The sequence below is a fragment of the Gasterosteus aculeatus genome, chromosome Y (genome assembly GCF_964276395.1).
Source record: "Gasterosteus aculeatus chromosome Y, fGasAcu3.hap1.1, whole genome shotgun sequence".
In the NCBI taxonomy this organism is placed as follows: domain Eukaryota; kingdom Metazoa; phylum Chordata; class Actinopteri; order Perciformes; family Gasterosteidae; genus Gasterosteus; species Gasterosteus aculeatus.
In genome coordinates, this window is record NC_135709.1 from 12,617,256 (window position 1) to 12,623,642 (window position 6,387).

General features: G+C 45.0%; 1 pseudogene across 1 annotated transcript; it reads right to left on the reverse strand.

Annotated features, from left to right (window-relative positions):
• Positions 1-1,459: 1,459 nt before the first annotated feature.
• Positions 1,460-3,932, reverse strand: LOC120812210 (general transcription factor II-I repeat domain-containing protein 2 pseudogene; annotated as a pseudogene). Its single transcript, XR_013455068.1, has one exon. The product of XR_013455068.1 is annotated as a general transcription factor II-I repeat domain-containing protein 2 pseudogene (transcript).
• Between the last annotated feature and the right edge of the window lie 2,455 nt (positions 3,933-6,387).

The following is a 6,387-nucleotide window of genomic DNA, read 5'->3' on the forward strand; positions in this document are numbered from 1 at the left end:
TCACAAAACTGAGGAATTTGATGAACCGATCCCTCTGATTGTTTTTTACACCAAAATTGGTGTAAAGGGATGGATTGTAGGATATTAGAAACAAATTGACGATCCGGTTCAATACCAATGCAGTTATGATTGTATTTAATGTAATGTAATCAACTGGAATGCATGCATGTAATACTTGAACAACAACTGATATTGAGGGCCATTCGAAATCCGAGTTACATTGAACTCAACAGAAGACCACTCCCAGAGGTGTGGACACTAACTTTCACACCTTTAAGCATTGTTATAAATACCTGTAGGAACCATTGTTCTCGAGTTCGCTGGTGGAGGCGACAAACGTGCACTAGGGATGGTCAAAAGGACTGACCTGGGGATTTAACCTTTTGATCAGCGATGACCTCTGTCCGTCCGGCGTTTCTTAATTTTTTAATACAATAGGAGCCTCAAAAGCCGCTTTGCAGACATTTGTTTCCACTCTTCTAACTGCTGACTAAACACACCGTAGCCACGGTGATTTAACGAGACGTCTTTAGCTGCCCACGTTATAGCTACACACTGAGAAATCCTCCTCATACAAAAGGCTTTTATGAAGACGTCTGCACAAATAATAAATACATTCCCTTTGCAGTCTAGTATAACAATTAAAAAAAACTTTTTGGCTGCTGTTTTAATGGCACTTGCCGTGTTCACGTAATATAAGTGTGCCATTTCAAAGGGGAGAGCTGCAGGAACATAAGTGCACTGGGGCAGCATCTTGGGCACAGCACAATGCATGGTGGGCCCTGCTGAAGACCTAAGACTCTTCTCCTCTGTGGGTCCTGTCGTGATCTCCAATCCTCCCGAATTGGTTGATGAGAAGAATTGCAGCACGTTGATCAATTAAAGTCAAAAGTTAACATTTATTTAGAAGAGAAAAAGATTACATGAGCAATTCTCCGCAGATATCTGGCTCTAACTATTGCTTGCAAGCAGGAGGTCCAACACACCAGCACGTATCTCAGCGCTCTGTGTAATGGCGTCTCCGAGCAGTAAAAACGCTGAGTTTTTATACACATGTGAAGGACATTCTCCGTGCCAGTTACGAGAAGCTGCAAAGCAGGTTGAGATAAGAACCCAGGTGAAGCTGAGGGTAGCACACACACACAAGATCCTCCTCAGTGGCCGGTGCAAATCATAATTAATTGACATAAAGTAAAAACGTGGATCCGGAATTTCGTACCGAATAAGATATGAACCAAGGCCATGAACAGAAGTCCTTTGTTTTGAAACGTCTATGACAGGGGTGTCAAAGTCAAATGGACGGAGGGCCAAATAAAAAATTTAGCTACAAGCCGAGGGCCGGACTGTTCGAATGTTCATTGAAAATTTTTTAAATGACGCATATAGTCTAGTGAACCTAATTGAACCTACTGAAAACCTAACAAATATATTCCAATATGATCAGATAAATAAAGAAATATTTTCTTATGGCTCTGTCAGTAATCTTTAATTTTCAACAGACACAAAAGACAAATTTCCTTTATATAAAAATCCCCATAACATGAACATTAAATGAAAGAAACCGGTATTCAAGGCACCATCAGTAGCCTATATTTTCTATTTTAGCAAAAGTGGGCTAAATTTACTTCAAAGAAAAAAACAATAATAGCAATTTTCTATCATCCACTCAACTGAAATATTTTTAAAATATAATTGGATTGAAATACAATAAAATAAAGTGCAAAAATCTATTAATCAAAAACAACACTTTGTTTAAGGAGAAGTAACATGCAGTGAAAACAAATATTAAACTTTAACTTTTAAACTTGAACTGAGTAAAAACTCTAAATATGTGATTGCACAGTAATGTTCACTTGTTTGAGGTTGAGGGTGATACTTGGTGGTGTCCCATCTTTTCCACAAGTTCATCAATGTTCGGGGTAAGGCTCTGAGCTGAGGAAATCCTCAGAATTGAGTGGAGGTGTTCAGCAGTAAGTCGACTTCTGTGTGATGTTTTGTTCAAGTTCATCAAAGAAAACAGTTGTTCAGACAGGTATGTGCTGCCAAACATAGACAACGTTTGAGCAGCCTGGATGCGCAGCTGGGGCATTGTGTCGGGGAGGAAACGGGCGAACTCCGCAGCACCCACTGCCGCATATTTTGCCCTCAGTGCATCATTGCATTGGAGGTCAATCAACTCCATTTGGAGGTTTGGTGGTGAGCTTTCCACGTCAACAGCAAATGGGTTACCGAGCAGTTCCAACCTGCTTTTTTGTGCTTCAAAGTCAGCAAATCGGCGTTGAAAGTCAGCGGCAAGCATACCTATTTTATCAGCCAACTGTGCGCTCGGGAACGCACTGGTAGAGAGCTTCTCTTTCATGGTCTGGCAGCTGGGAAAGTGGCTCAAATTTTCTTTCCGCATCTGCGTCTCCCACAGAGTCAGTTTGGTTTTAAATGCCTTCACTGTACTGTACATATCAGAGATGACACGATCCCGACCCTGCAGCTGCAAGTTCATTGCATTCAGATGACTCGTAATGTCACACAGAAAAGCCATTTCACACAGAAACATTTCGTCTCGGAGTTGTGTTGTGTCTTTCCCTTTGCTGTCCAAGAACAGACAAATCTCCTCACGAAGCTCGAAACATCTTTGAAGCACCTTTCCCTGGCTTAGCCATCGCACCTCTGTGTGATAAGGCAAATCACCATGCTCCGTTTCTAACTCCGTCAGAAATGCCTTGAACTGGCGGTGATTCAAACCTTTGGCTCTGATAAAGTTAACTGTGCGCGTGATGATGCTCATTACATGCTCCATTTTCAAGGCTTTACCGCACAACGCTTCCTGGTGTATGATACAATGATAAGCTGTCAGCTCACCTGTCGCGTTTTCCTCTTGCATCTTTTCCCGTATCTTCGCCACCAGTCCGCTCCTGTGTCCACACATCGCAGGTGCTCCGTCGGTTGTCAAACCCACGAGTTTTTCCCAAGGCAGCTCCATCTCATTTACACATCTTGACACCTCTTCATACAAATCATGCCCCGTAGTTGTGCCATGCATAGGACGTAAAGCCAAAAACTCCTCTGTCACGGAGTCCACTCCGCGGATGAAAATTGACAACTGGGCAATGTCAGAAATGTCGGTGCTCTCATCCACAGCCAAGGAATATGCAATGAAATCTTTTCCCTTTTTCACAAGCTGCTCTTTTAGATTGATGGACAACTGGTCTACTCTCTCGGCAATGGTGTTTCTGCTCAGACTCACATTTAAAAAGAGTTGCCTTTTTTCTGGGCAAACTTCGTCACAAACTTTAATCATGCAGTTTTTGATGAAATCCCCCTCCGTAAATGGCCGGGCTGATTTAGCGATCTCTTCTGCCAAAATAAAACTGGCCTTGACAGCAGCCTGGCCTTGTGATTTGGCTTTTTTGAACAGAGCCTGTCGAGATTTGAGGCCTCGTTTTAATTCCTCTGCCTTTTGTAGCCTTTGTTCCATGTCCATATTCTTGTTTTTGTCCGCGTGTTTCGTTTCATAATGTCGTCTCAGATTATACTCTTTCAGTACCGCCACACTTTCTCCACACAGAAGACACACAGGTTTTCCAGCTACCTCCGTGAACAAATACTCCGACTCCCACCTTGTTTGAAACCCCCGGTTCTCAGTGTCCACCTTCCGTTTTGCCATTTTTGATGGGTATCTGAAAGTTAATTTTACTGTGATGCTGACAACTGCTGTGCCAATAAATATTGAAATGAAGCAGCCTACTGCTCGGTGCGTCACCGTTGCATTGTGGGAAATGTAGTATTGGTGCGTGTAAAAGATCTGCGGGCTGCCGGCTTGCTGCGGTCTGCGGGCCGGTTCTAATAATAAATCAAGATCATCCCAGGGGCCGTAAAAAACCTTCTCGCGGGCCGGATGTGGCCCGCGGGCCTTGACTCTGACATATGTGCTCTAAGGTAATTGGCACCAGGAAACCAGTATTTGTCTATTTATTGATATAAATACCAATAAAAGTTCACGTTTATGTCAGGGGTACTCAATTAAAATACAGCAAGGTCCAGTTAGAGAAAACCTTCTCATACAGAAGGTCTGAAGCAGTTCAGTTGATTCAGGTGTGAAGTCTTAAACAGATTGTTTCAGCTCCTTTCTTCTCTGTTAACATCATGTTGGACAGTGAATTCACGGTTGGGATTCTGATTGGATTAGATTGCATATTACCTTGCGGAGCAAAGGCACGTCCTGCTTGAAGAAGGCAATGTGGAAGAGCACCGCAAAGCAGTTGAAGAAAGTGAACTGGCGGAGAAAGGGAGAGACAAGAGCCGGATGAACAAGGCTGTGATGGGTGGGGGGATGGCGGGGGGGGTGCAGGGGAGAGGAGGAACATACCACCAAGACTTTAGCTGTCAGTTGGTTCTCAAAGGCGGACTCCTCTCTGTGGTTCTCTGGAGGGAAAGATAAGGGAAACGATTGAACAACTTGAATATTTCTCTTTTCCCTCGCTGTCTCCCTCCCTTTCCCCGCAACCTGCACCGGTTTTCAATGCAAATCATCTTCGGTATAAAACTGCTGCTGTATTCATGAATTGGATCATGTCCTGCCCTCCTCTCTCCTCACCGTATTCAGTCTGAGACAGCGCCGCGGTCTTGTAGACAGTTGCCAGCATGTTTGTGTAGACGATGTGGAGCACAGAGGGCGCGTACAGCAGCGTCTGAGACAGCAGGGAGTCCCAGTCTTTGTGTAGCTGTTGCACCTGGGCCTCCCCCCATTAGAAGCACAGCATACCCAGAACCACCAGGCCTGCAGAGAGAGAGAGACGGGACGTGTCAGGGGACACGGGGACGTAGGAGAGCGTACTTTCTAGTCACATGTGAAGTTGTACCTAGAAAGAGCCTCACCACTGGGATCGACACCAGTGCCATACGCAGGTCCCTCTGCCATCCGGGAAAGAGGGGCTCCACGCGGCCCGTCACAGGGTTGACCCCGAGGTCACCGTGGAAACCGGGGCGGGGCTCGGCGAAACGCTCGGCAAGACTCATGGTACCCCAGCGGTAGAAGAGCGAGGAGCTCCAGAGCTTCCACAGCTCCATGACCACCGTGGACCAGAGCATGTTGAAGATGGCCTGGATCATGTGACCGCCGACGGCCGGCCCAGAGTCGTCGTCACTGGTGACCGCTGAGCGCTCAAACATTTTGATCAAAAAAAAAAAGATATAGAGACAGGAGAGTCATTGTGACACTGAGGATGGCAAAAGGTTTAGGACAAGATCGTGTAGAGCAGCGGTTCCCAAACTTTTTTTCCTGCGCACCCCCTTCCATGTCCCAACCGGGTTGGCGCACCCCCAATTCACACTTTAGAAAAAACGCAACAAAACTTTGTTTTATCGTCATATAGACTCATGTTTAAACATGCGCAAATAACCACAACACGCATGACAAAAACAACATCAACACAGGCTGAATTAAACTGCAATGAATTACAAACGATCCACAACATTAAAAAGAATAGGCTCCGAAATAGATAAAATAAATAAAAACGGAAACTTTTCAAGTGCGACAATAAAATTAGCCTACACACGATCCACAACATAATTAAGTAACAAAGAGCGGTCAAACATAAGATAAATTAAAAGACGATAAAAGAGGATCCATCTGGAACTTTTCAAGTCTAGCGCAAAAGTCGCTCAGCCTGCAGAGAGAGAGAGAGAGAGAGAGAGAATGTGTTAGTATTCCCAACAGGCCTATATGTGTAGCAATAATATCAAATACTTACCCATATTAATGCGACGGGTGGGCTTGCATCTTGGCACAAAGCTCTTCAAAGTTTGGCGCAATGGAAGACAGTTTAAGCCTCAATTCCTTCTCAACAGCATCCAGTCTTTGCCGATGTTTAGTTTTAACTGCTGCTATAGCAGAGAAACCAGCCTCGCAGAGATAAGTTGTGGCGAAGGGCATCAAAACTCTCAAGGCTTGCTTTGCCAAGACTGCGTATGATGTCAGTGACTCAGTCCAAAAATCGGCAAGTGGCTTTCGTTTGAACTGTAACTGCAGTGCTCCATCAGATGACAGCTCGATCAGCTGCTCCTGCTCGTGTAATGACAGCTGTGGGACGGGCAGGGAAACTTCAAATGGATTGCGAATCCAAGCGCCAGATGTGTCCATAGGTGGAAAGTGTTTCCGTAGCTGCTCGGCGAGTTGGTTGAGGTGTTCAATTATGAGAGTTGTGTTTCCCCGTCATTGATTTTGCCCCGTCTGTGCAAATTCCCACACAGCGCTCCCAGTCGATGCCATTGGTCCTCATAAAAACGGCAATTAAATTGAAGATTTCCTGTCCTGTTGTTCGGGTAGCAAGGGGCCGACAGAACAAAAACTCTTCTTGTACCGATCCTTCAAAAAGGTAACGGACATAGAGA